Source organism: Rhipicephalus sanguineus, chromosome 9 (genome assembly GCF_013339695.2).
Source record: "Rhipicephalus sanguineus isolate Rsan-2018 chromosome 9, BIME_Rsan_1.4, whole genome shotgun sequence".
NCBI lineage: Eukaryota > Metazoa > Arthropoda > Arachnida > Ixodida > Ixodidae > Rhipicephalus > Rhipicephalus sanguineus.
In genome coordinates, this window is record NC_051184.2 from 40,974,635 (window position 1) to 40,984,400 (window position 9,766).

Sequence of the window (9,766 nt, forward strand, 5' to 3'; positions counted from 1 at the left end):
AAGTGTTGCTCTGATAAGCACGTGGATCAAACAGTTAGGAGGCAGCGTTGCGCAATCCGAAAGAAAGAAAGAAAGAAAGAAAGAAAGAAAGAAAGAAAGAAAGAAAGAAAGAAAGAAAGAAAGAAAGAAAGAAAGAAAGAAAGAAAGAAAGAAACGAAACGAAAGCGGTACGTCAGGCACGCACACGTCAAGCTTCGTGTGCTCCCATTTTACCGATAGAGGAAGTGCTCCTGAATTTTTATCCGAAGCGAACTTTGAAGGGTGTGACAAGAGGTGTACTCGGGGACAAACTCGTAGGCAAAAACTCGTGCTGAGTCGAGTGATACTGCTCTGAATGACACGTTAAACGAAGATCAGCATCAATCGACATTATGCGAGCCACAGCCGGCGCACTTTTACTCAGCATTGACCTTTGCCCTTTTCAACGCCTGTAAAACATTTCTGCAAGTTAGAGAAAAAGAAAGAAGCTGACATTTCTTCACTAGACCAATAATTATTCTTGGGGTTTCGCTAGCCAACGTCGTTTTGCGTAAGCAATTTAAAGAAGTCTATCAATGTAAGGTCTAACTCAAAACCACAATGCAGGATCAACAAGCACGCCGTACAAGAGGCGGGCCTCCGGAATAGTTTTGACCACCGTTTTTTTTTAATGCGCACCTAAATCTAAGCATACGGGTGTTACTACATTTTGCCCCAGCTAAAATGTGGCCACCGTGACCGAGATTCGAACGCGCGATCTCGAGCTTAGCACTGAAGCACCCAAGCCTACTAAGTCGCCACGGCGGGTTCCTTGCTTCACTGAACATTTGCGATGAAGTGGAAATCGCTGTGCAACTGCTGCAGAATCTACACGGCTGTAAGCGTGTAACCTGTAGTTCGAGGCCTGTTAGAATGTCAATTAGGCTGGCACACTTAAACCTAACAGGTATGAGTTTTCAACATACCACAGAAAGTTCAATTCTGCAGTTGTATTACCGAACGTTAAAAGAACATGTCATCGTATTTAGCGAATGAACAAGATCTGCGGGGCACTCTAATCCTTTACATAGGTGGTAGTGGCACTCCCACGTCAGTGTTCGTCTGCGCTGGTGTATTCCTTGAGTAAACTTTGTGTTGCGCGCGCTAACGAAGCGGATCTCGGAGGCCACGCAGAAAGAAGCGCGTAGTTGAGATGTGCTTCGCCAGGTGCCACAACAATCCCAGCTGTTGGCGAGAAAACCGTCTCATCTTTCAATGAACTCATTCAGTTAATTTTCATTAATTATCCTGACAGTTAATTGGCCCTTATATTAAGTAAACTCATGCTCCCATGTCATATGTATCCAATACAACTATTAACTTGAAAAAGAACCATCGATTTTGTATTTTGTTTTTAAAACACATTTTCTGAATATTCTGTAAACCGGAAGTAACAGCTCGACCGGAAGTGCTTGAAAGAGAAACGAGAGCGTCACTTGGTGCACGTGCCATTAATAAATTTCCTCCATGGGATGTTGGCCCGCACAAATGGAAACAAAACGAATTATGCACAAATACGTATTACGCGAAATCGCATCGGCGCGACTCCACTGTATACAGTTAATTTCAGTTTGCCTCTATGAATCTAGAAAGAAACGTCGGTTATGGTTATGAAGGCTGAGCTGTTGGTTTCAATGAGAGCTGCTGCGAGTGAATTCGGGACATGAATGCTCAGAAAGAAAGCGCGACATCTTTTAGATCATATAAAAAACACGATGTTTCAGTAAAGGCGGAAAGACAGCTTCGTGGAAACTAGCGGCGCCTCGACTTTTCAGAAAGCATACATGCTTTCTGAGAAGTCGAGGCGCCGCTAGCGTGAAGGCACCTTAATAATAATCAAACGTTTATCAATCAATCAAACGTTTATTTAATGTGCCCAGGAACAACCGTGAGGTCTTTGTACTGGCGCACGAAAAAAAAACAATAACAAAGGCAAACATTCATAATAAAATATCAGGGATAAAAAACGTTATAAAATTGCACATATACAACTATGCGCAGGCAGAAAAAAAAATGTCAACAGTGTACGAGGCTATGTAAGTACAGTGCAAAGCTCGGAGCAGAACAACGACTGGGAGCTGTGGAAAACATCGAGCTCCAAAAAGTAAGCATTGTAAAGACGTTGTATCCTGCCAATGGTCGAATGCTCACAGAGGCAGGCGGTTACATGAAAAGTTCTGTTCTCTCTGGTCAGCTTACGTGGGATTCGGAAATTAAGACAGTTGAGCAGTACAGGGCAGGATATGATACCATGCACAAGCTTGTAAAGAAACAACAGATCAGCGCGATTTCGTCGGCAGCAAAGTGATGGCAATGATAATAATCCAGCAGCTTTAGAACGAGATCCAGAGTCATTTCTAGCGAAACGATGGTTGTAAATGCTTAGGAACTTTTTCTGGACTCCCTCAATGGCGTTGCTGCTGGAATTAGGAATGCCATTCCAGATCACAGATGCATACTCAAGTTGAGGAAGACATAGCGCGGTGTACAATTTTCGGAAGGGCACAGGAGAACGGAATTCTCTAGACATTCTGCAAACACAGCCTAGGGTGCGAAGACCCCGCAAAGCAACACGCTTAGCGTGAGCAGAAAAGTGTAAGGTGCTATCAAAAAGAACACCTAGATCATTGATCTCACATACCTTACACAATGACACAGAATTGACAGAATATAAAAATGGCACACTAGATGTTTTTCGAGTGAAACTCATTACCTTGGTTTTTGAAATATTTAGGGAGAGGTTATTGCTCCTGCGCCATTCAGAAAAAGAACACAAATCAGATTGCAGCAAGCGACAATCGATAACTGAATGAATTTCCTTAAATATCTTTATGTCATCGGCATACAAAAGGAAAGAAGAATTCCGAATGACAGAAGAAACATCATTAACATAAATAAAAAGAGGAGTGGGTCCAGTACCGACCCTTGAGGAACCCCACTAGTAGCTTTATACAAAGAGGACGTTTGGCCATTAACGGCAACATAACACGATCTATCAAGAAGATAGCTATGGAGGAGATTCACAATTGAAGAATCAACATCAAAGTGTGCAAGTTTATCCACAAGCAGCGAATGGCTGACAACATCAAAAGCTTTGCTAAGGTCACAGTAAATAGCGTCAACCTGTCCTCTCTGCGAAATAGGCGTGGAGACTTGCATCATGAAACTGGCAAGATTAGTGACAGTTGAGCGGCCAGCGAGAAACCCATGCTGATTCACAATCAATGAATTTTTTACATCAAAAGACAATATTTTGTGAAGAGCAAGCTCAAAGATTTTGGATGCGGCACATAGAAGGGAAATAGGGCGGTAGTTCGAGACGTCACTTTTACAGCCAGACTTAAACACTGGGAAAACACGAGCAGTTTTCCACATGCTAGGAAAAGTTGAAGCATGCAGACACTTATTAAATATGGCAGTCAATACAGGTACAAGTATACTGCCATAGGCTTTTAGTATGGCAGAGGGGATGCCATCTGGGCCAGCTGAAAAGGATGGTTTCAAGCGCTTAATGCATTCTGAAATGGAATCTTCATCTAGTGACACAGCATCAGCTGTGCCAACTGCCTTAACCTGTCGACCGTTACTAGCTACAGAGGCTGGAGACTTATAAACAGATGAAAAATGCATGGCAAAACAGTCAGCAACGCCTTGAACTTCTACTCCATTTGGGTCCAGTATCCTGAAGAACTCGTCACTTTTGCTCGACCGTTTGCGCACATACTTCCAAAACTCAGCCGGCCTGTCAGACGCGCTTTTTTCTAAAAATGAAATATATAGACTGTGATCCCGTTTATAAAGGCGTTTACAAAGAGTACGAAAACGACAGAACTCTTCCTTCAAATGAGTTGATGCAGAACGTTTATACTTCCTGCGGCTTCAACTTCGCGCTCGACTTCAGAAGGCAGCTACACTGACATCTCGCTACCTGCGTAATCAAGGACTCGAAATCGCAAGTGAAAAGTGTGCAGTCGTGGCATTCACCAGAAAGCCAATGTCCGCTTACGGCATATCAATTAACGGCCAATGTGTGTCATCCAGCAGGAGTCACAGATTCTTGGGAGTCATAATCGACAGAGACCAGTCTTGGACTCCTCACGTAAACTATGTGAAAAAGCGGCTGAACGCTATCTGTCACTTGTTCAGGTTCCTCGCAGGAAAAACTTGGGGAGTATCCATACATTCTATGTTACAGCTGTACCGGGTATTATTTATCGGGTTCCTGCGATACAGCCTACCTGCAGTAGCCAATACCTGCAAAACTAACCTTCGTACGATACAAGGCATTCAAGCTCAGGCTCTTAGGATATGCCTTGGCTTACCACGCTGCACTTCAACGGCTGAAACCATTGCCATTGCTCAGGACTACTCGATCACGACGCACATCACCGTTGAGACCATGCGCACTTACCTCAGGCAATATGCCAGGAATCCTTCCCACCACTTGGCAAGCCTCGCGGCGGAAAGGCCCCGTACGACATTTAGTGCAACTGTCTACGCCCATCGCGCATCGTTCACATCAGGGTATGCGCCTGCGGAGAAGCCGGTGTTTCCTCCGTGGTGCATGTACCTTCCACAAGTACACCTAACAATTCCAGGGCTGCAGAAGAAATCAGCTTTATCCACCCCAGCACTAAAACAACTGAGCCTACTTTTCTTGCACGAAACCTACAGTAACCACGTACACATCTACACCGATGGGTCGACCACGGCGTCCAGTTCCGGCGGTGCGGTGGTGATACCAGCACGAGAAATAACCCTACGACTCAAAATATCCCATGTAACTACATCTACGGCGGCAGAACTTACGGCTCTGCGTTGTGCCCTAGAGTACATCGATTCGGAGAAACCGAGCAAATGGGCTGTTTTCTCCGACTCGAAACCGGCTTTACAGTGCCTGCGGTCACCTATCCGACGCGGATGCCATGAACAGCTTACGTACGAAACTCTCAAGATTCATCACCGCGTCAAAGAAAAAGGCCACGAGGTTGACTTTCAGTGGCTACCTGGTCATTGCGGGATCAGTGGCAATGTTTCCGCAGACAATGCTGCTCGCACATCCCATCAAGAAGAGGCCATCGTTCCGATTTCTCTTTCCAGGACAGACGCTGCGAGGCAGCTTCGTCACCTGGCACGTAGTCTCTGTTTGGCGGAATGGAACATGCCAAGTATACGACGTACGAGACTCCACCAAATAAACCCTACGCTGGAACTCCGACCTCCATCCGGACTTCGTCGACGTGAAGCTTCACTTCTTTGTCGGCTTTGGTTGGGAGTTGCCTTCACGAAGGCATACACAACGTTAATTGGAATCACCGACAGTGCGGCATGCGAGGTCTGCAGTACTGAGGAAGACATTGATCATCTGCTATGCCGCTGCCCTCGATTTGCCTCCGAAAGACGAACTCTTTCTGATACGATGCGATGATTGGACGATCGGCCGCTCTCCGTGCAGATGCTTCTGGAGCACCGTCCCCATCGCTCGTCGGCCCACAAGGCAGTTAAATCACTTTTGTGCTTTTTAAGGACTACGGGCCTGTGTGAACGCTTGTGAGCGCTTGTGACTATTTTACAGTGCCACTGCCACATACGTGTCAGTGCATTTAGTGATAATTTCCTTTTTTCTTTTCTTTTCTTTTTCGCTCCCCCCTCTCTCTCTCTGTCTCTCCCATCTTTCCACTCCCCTTCCCTTTCCCCCGGCGTAGGGTAGCCAACCGGACTGCTGTCTGGTTAACCTCCCTGCCTTCTCCTTTTCGTATTCCTTCCTTCCTTTATACTTCCTGTGTGCACGATCTTTATGTTTCAGTGCACTTATAAGTTCTGATGAGAACCAGCAGGGATATTTACGATGATTAGGTGTATACTGGGGAATGAACTTGCGCATGCTGGTCAAGCTAAGTTCCCTTAATAATAATAATAATAATAATAATAATAATAATAATAATAATAATAATAATAATAATAATAATAATAATAATAATAATAATAATAATAATAATACTGGAGTTGACGTGCCAAGATCAGCATTTATTTATTTATTTATTTATTTATTTATTTATTTATTTATTTATTTATTTATTTATTTATTTATTTCATTTCCGACGCAATGAGCCCGTCGCGGTGTCTCATGACTGAAACCTAAAAAAAAATCAACCCTCGGACTTGCAAGGCTGCAATTTTGCTTTCCTTGAATTTATGTGTTTGTTTCTTCCCTTGCACAATAAAATGAACGGAAGGTTATTTCGTAACAAATGAACTCGCAGTCAACTAAACTTTCTATCTGTGGCTGGTCTGAGCGTTTGGAAAATAGCGTTGCCTCCCTCGACTGCGCCAGATTGCCGGCGGCCAGGCGCAAGGCATGCGTCGCTAGATGACAGTAGCGTTCACTTAATTGCTCGCCTTAATTTCTTGGCAAAATATTATAAATAAAACGTGCACCTTCGGCGTTTTATTTGCCATCGCTTGTGGCAATGCTGCATAATGTTGCGCAATGAAATAGACGGTCGCTGAGTGCTTCATTGAGCATTTTGCTTATTTGGATGAACATTGATTTTTAAAGACGATAGTCTTTCTTGGGGAACTTAAGCGCAGAAATTTTGGTCTGTCTTTCTGTCTTTCTGTTTGTCGGCACGTCCCTCGATTCAGCCACTCGGCCAAAGTTGAACCACTTGCCCAAGGGCCAGCCGTCTTGAACTGGTACGGCTGTTCATACTTGTGAACGTTGTCGATCAAAAAGTAAATATCACGCATATCTGAGGTGCAACATCACTAGGTAAGTATTAGGTGGCGTGTTCCTTTAATAGAAAATGCATACATACGTAATTTTAAGGACCCTAGTTTCTTAAGCTGCGCTGAAAATGCATAAGAATGGAAGCTTGAGCGAGTTGGTATGCGTTCATCTTTGTTGAAACAGCGCTCACTAGACGACGACGAAGTAAAAGAAGGCACAGGACAGGCGCTGCCTGTCGTGTGCCTTCTTTTACTTCGTCGTCGTCTAGTGAGCGCTGTTTCAACAAAGCTGAAAATGCGACTGCGCTGAAATTTGCCTTCCTCCGTGCCCTTCGCACGAGCTCATTGTTGTGTTTCGGTTTCGGTTCTGTATTGCACTGTACGAATGCCATGGGTTGGTGTTGAAAAACTTTAGTTTTGAGAAGGCCAAGAAGGTGAAAAAAAATATTTAAAAAATGAAAAAGCAGCGTTGTGGGCGGCCTTCAGGCTGCCGGTTGTGGGCGCCGCTCTGGCGTTCCTGTTTTACCCAGGCGACGTGTAAATAAAAGAGTGTGTGGAGAGTACTCGTTGAGTGCGGACATTTCTCTGCTTCAGCGCTTCGCGCCAAACCGCGTTTTCGGGCTGGCTGGCGTCCCCGCCGGTCGCGTTGGTCACCGCCGGTCTTCGCCTGCTGCTGCGCCGGGACTACCAGCACGCAACACAGCACTCATGTTTCTCGACGTATTGCCAGATGGCGTCCATATCTCACACAGCGCCTCTTCTATCGTCTTTACACGACATTTGCAGCGAAGCACGCAGATACGCGGCCAATTTTTGTACGTCGCAACAATCGTATTCCTTCCCATCCTTCTGAATTTATTTTTTGCGTTATTTATCTCCGCTTCGTTAGCAGCATTTGTCTTTGCCTAATCAGGCAGAAATCTTCGGGCGGGTGCAAAAGTTTCAAGCAGAAACAATCGTCTGATTAAGAATATCTTCATTAATTAATACAAAAATCTCAGTCAGAAACAAAACGGGGTAGTTCGGCAGCTGAAACAAGCGGCAGCCTTATGCAAATATTGATGTCTAGTGCATTAGAAAGCCCCGTAAGAGCGGACATGCATCGACTGGCAGCCAATGAAATTCCTCTTTTTTCTATTTCTTGAAATTTTTTTGAAAAGAAACTACGCAGACAAGCTACCCTGATTGGGAGACGTACAGTTCATTACCACTTCAATCAGCGAAACGACCAGCCATTAAAGCAGCGCTTTTGAAACAAAGGTCCGCAGAGACTATTTTATGTTGACGGCAGCACTCGCGTAAATAGTGGAGAAATTGCTTGCGGCGCAATTACTAACGTCAGAGCGTTGAGCGCTGTCTTCGCAGAAATTCCGGCGTCGGCGTCGACGTCTTCGATTGTGAGCGAAAAATTGGCGTTTTCCGTGAGAGAAAAATCTCGCTGCATTCGAAGAATTAAAATAATGGGTCTGATGCGGAATCGAACCCCCGGGGCGAGCAGGTGTTCTACCACAGAGTCACTCCACTCTTAACTTGAAGCCAATAGGCTGCTACAACCACGAGTCAGCTGGAGCGAAAACGATTGCAAGAGATTGATGACGCGGTACCCAGCAAGGCAAGGCCACTTGGTATAAACAGAAATTTGTTTTATTGAAGTGTAGCATTATACAAAGATGTAGTTTTAGGTTATTTAAGAATATTTTGATTGAAAATTTGGCCCCGATGAGGGCGCCCCTTATAGAAAGCGCAACAGCGCGAATGGCGGCCACCATGATGGCCGCCGTGCGATCCTAACGCAGAGGTTAGTAGATCACCCACCCCCCCTCTCCCCCCGGTGTATGAAGCTGGAACCAAGGCCCGGGAAGTCTCAAGATCTAGAAACCACCCGCAGAGAGCGAAAAAATCAACCGCGGCGCGTTCAGGCTTCAAACAACGGGAGTGGATCTACTAACCTCTGCTTTAGGGTCGCATTAGCGCGCCATTCGCTCTATTGCACTTTTATGTAGGGGCGCCCACGTCGGGGTCAAATTTCAATTCAAAATATTCTTCAAATAACCGAAGGCTACTTCTTTGTATTATGCTACACCTAAAAAAATTACTATTTATACCAAGTGGTATTGCCTTGCCAGGTACCGCATCATCAACCTTTTGTAATAGTTTTGCTCCAGCTGACTCGTATTGTCAGCAGCCTATCGACATCATTATCTTCATTTCAAAATATACGGCTGCCAACGGCAGGTAACGGTTCGCGGTGCATTCAGATGGGCCTCGCGCTGTCTCGTTTTGCTGTAAATGTTTCGAGTCACTGCCGGTCGACATACTCGCTTTCGTTCTGTTTGTTTCGACTTGTTAAAATGCTTTCGCGAAGTGCATTCAGCTGACTTCGGGGGAACGAAGGGACCGTTGAATATTTCAGCGGATGAACGCTCGTTTCAAGCCCGAGAATATGCGAACCGGTTAGTAAGAACCCATTGCTTCAGTATTTTTTACCAATGACTTTGTGTGGGTGTCACATGGAGGCGACGCACTGCAATAATAAAATTTTCAACGTGTCGTACTCTGTCGCCGAGAAAACGTGCGATCCTTGCGGTGTGGCTTCACGTAGGCGCGAGTTGCTGAATTTATCGCTTGGCAACACAAACGGGGCCGCTGCATTAAAAAAAAGGCAACTGCATCACTAACGCCTCGCATGTACCTTCGTAACTAGCCCATACCACTGCAAGAAACGTACGACGTAGTTTGCAGCAGTCGCATTTGTTGAAGGAAGGCTTAGAGGTCTCATTTCTCCTGCTGTCAGTTTAGGTTATTTTTACTGAACATTTAGTGCAACAAAAGCTTGACATAATTATGAGTGTACATTCACTTTAGTGTGTTAAAGAAACCGTCACGATAATAAAAAATATTCTGTTTTTTTTTCTTCTGCGATGGCTTCCTGGCCTGATAAGGAAACAGCTGTGTGAAATTGGCAAGGCACCTGCTACATGACACACCTTGTAAAGAAGCTAGCCCGAGTGATACAACA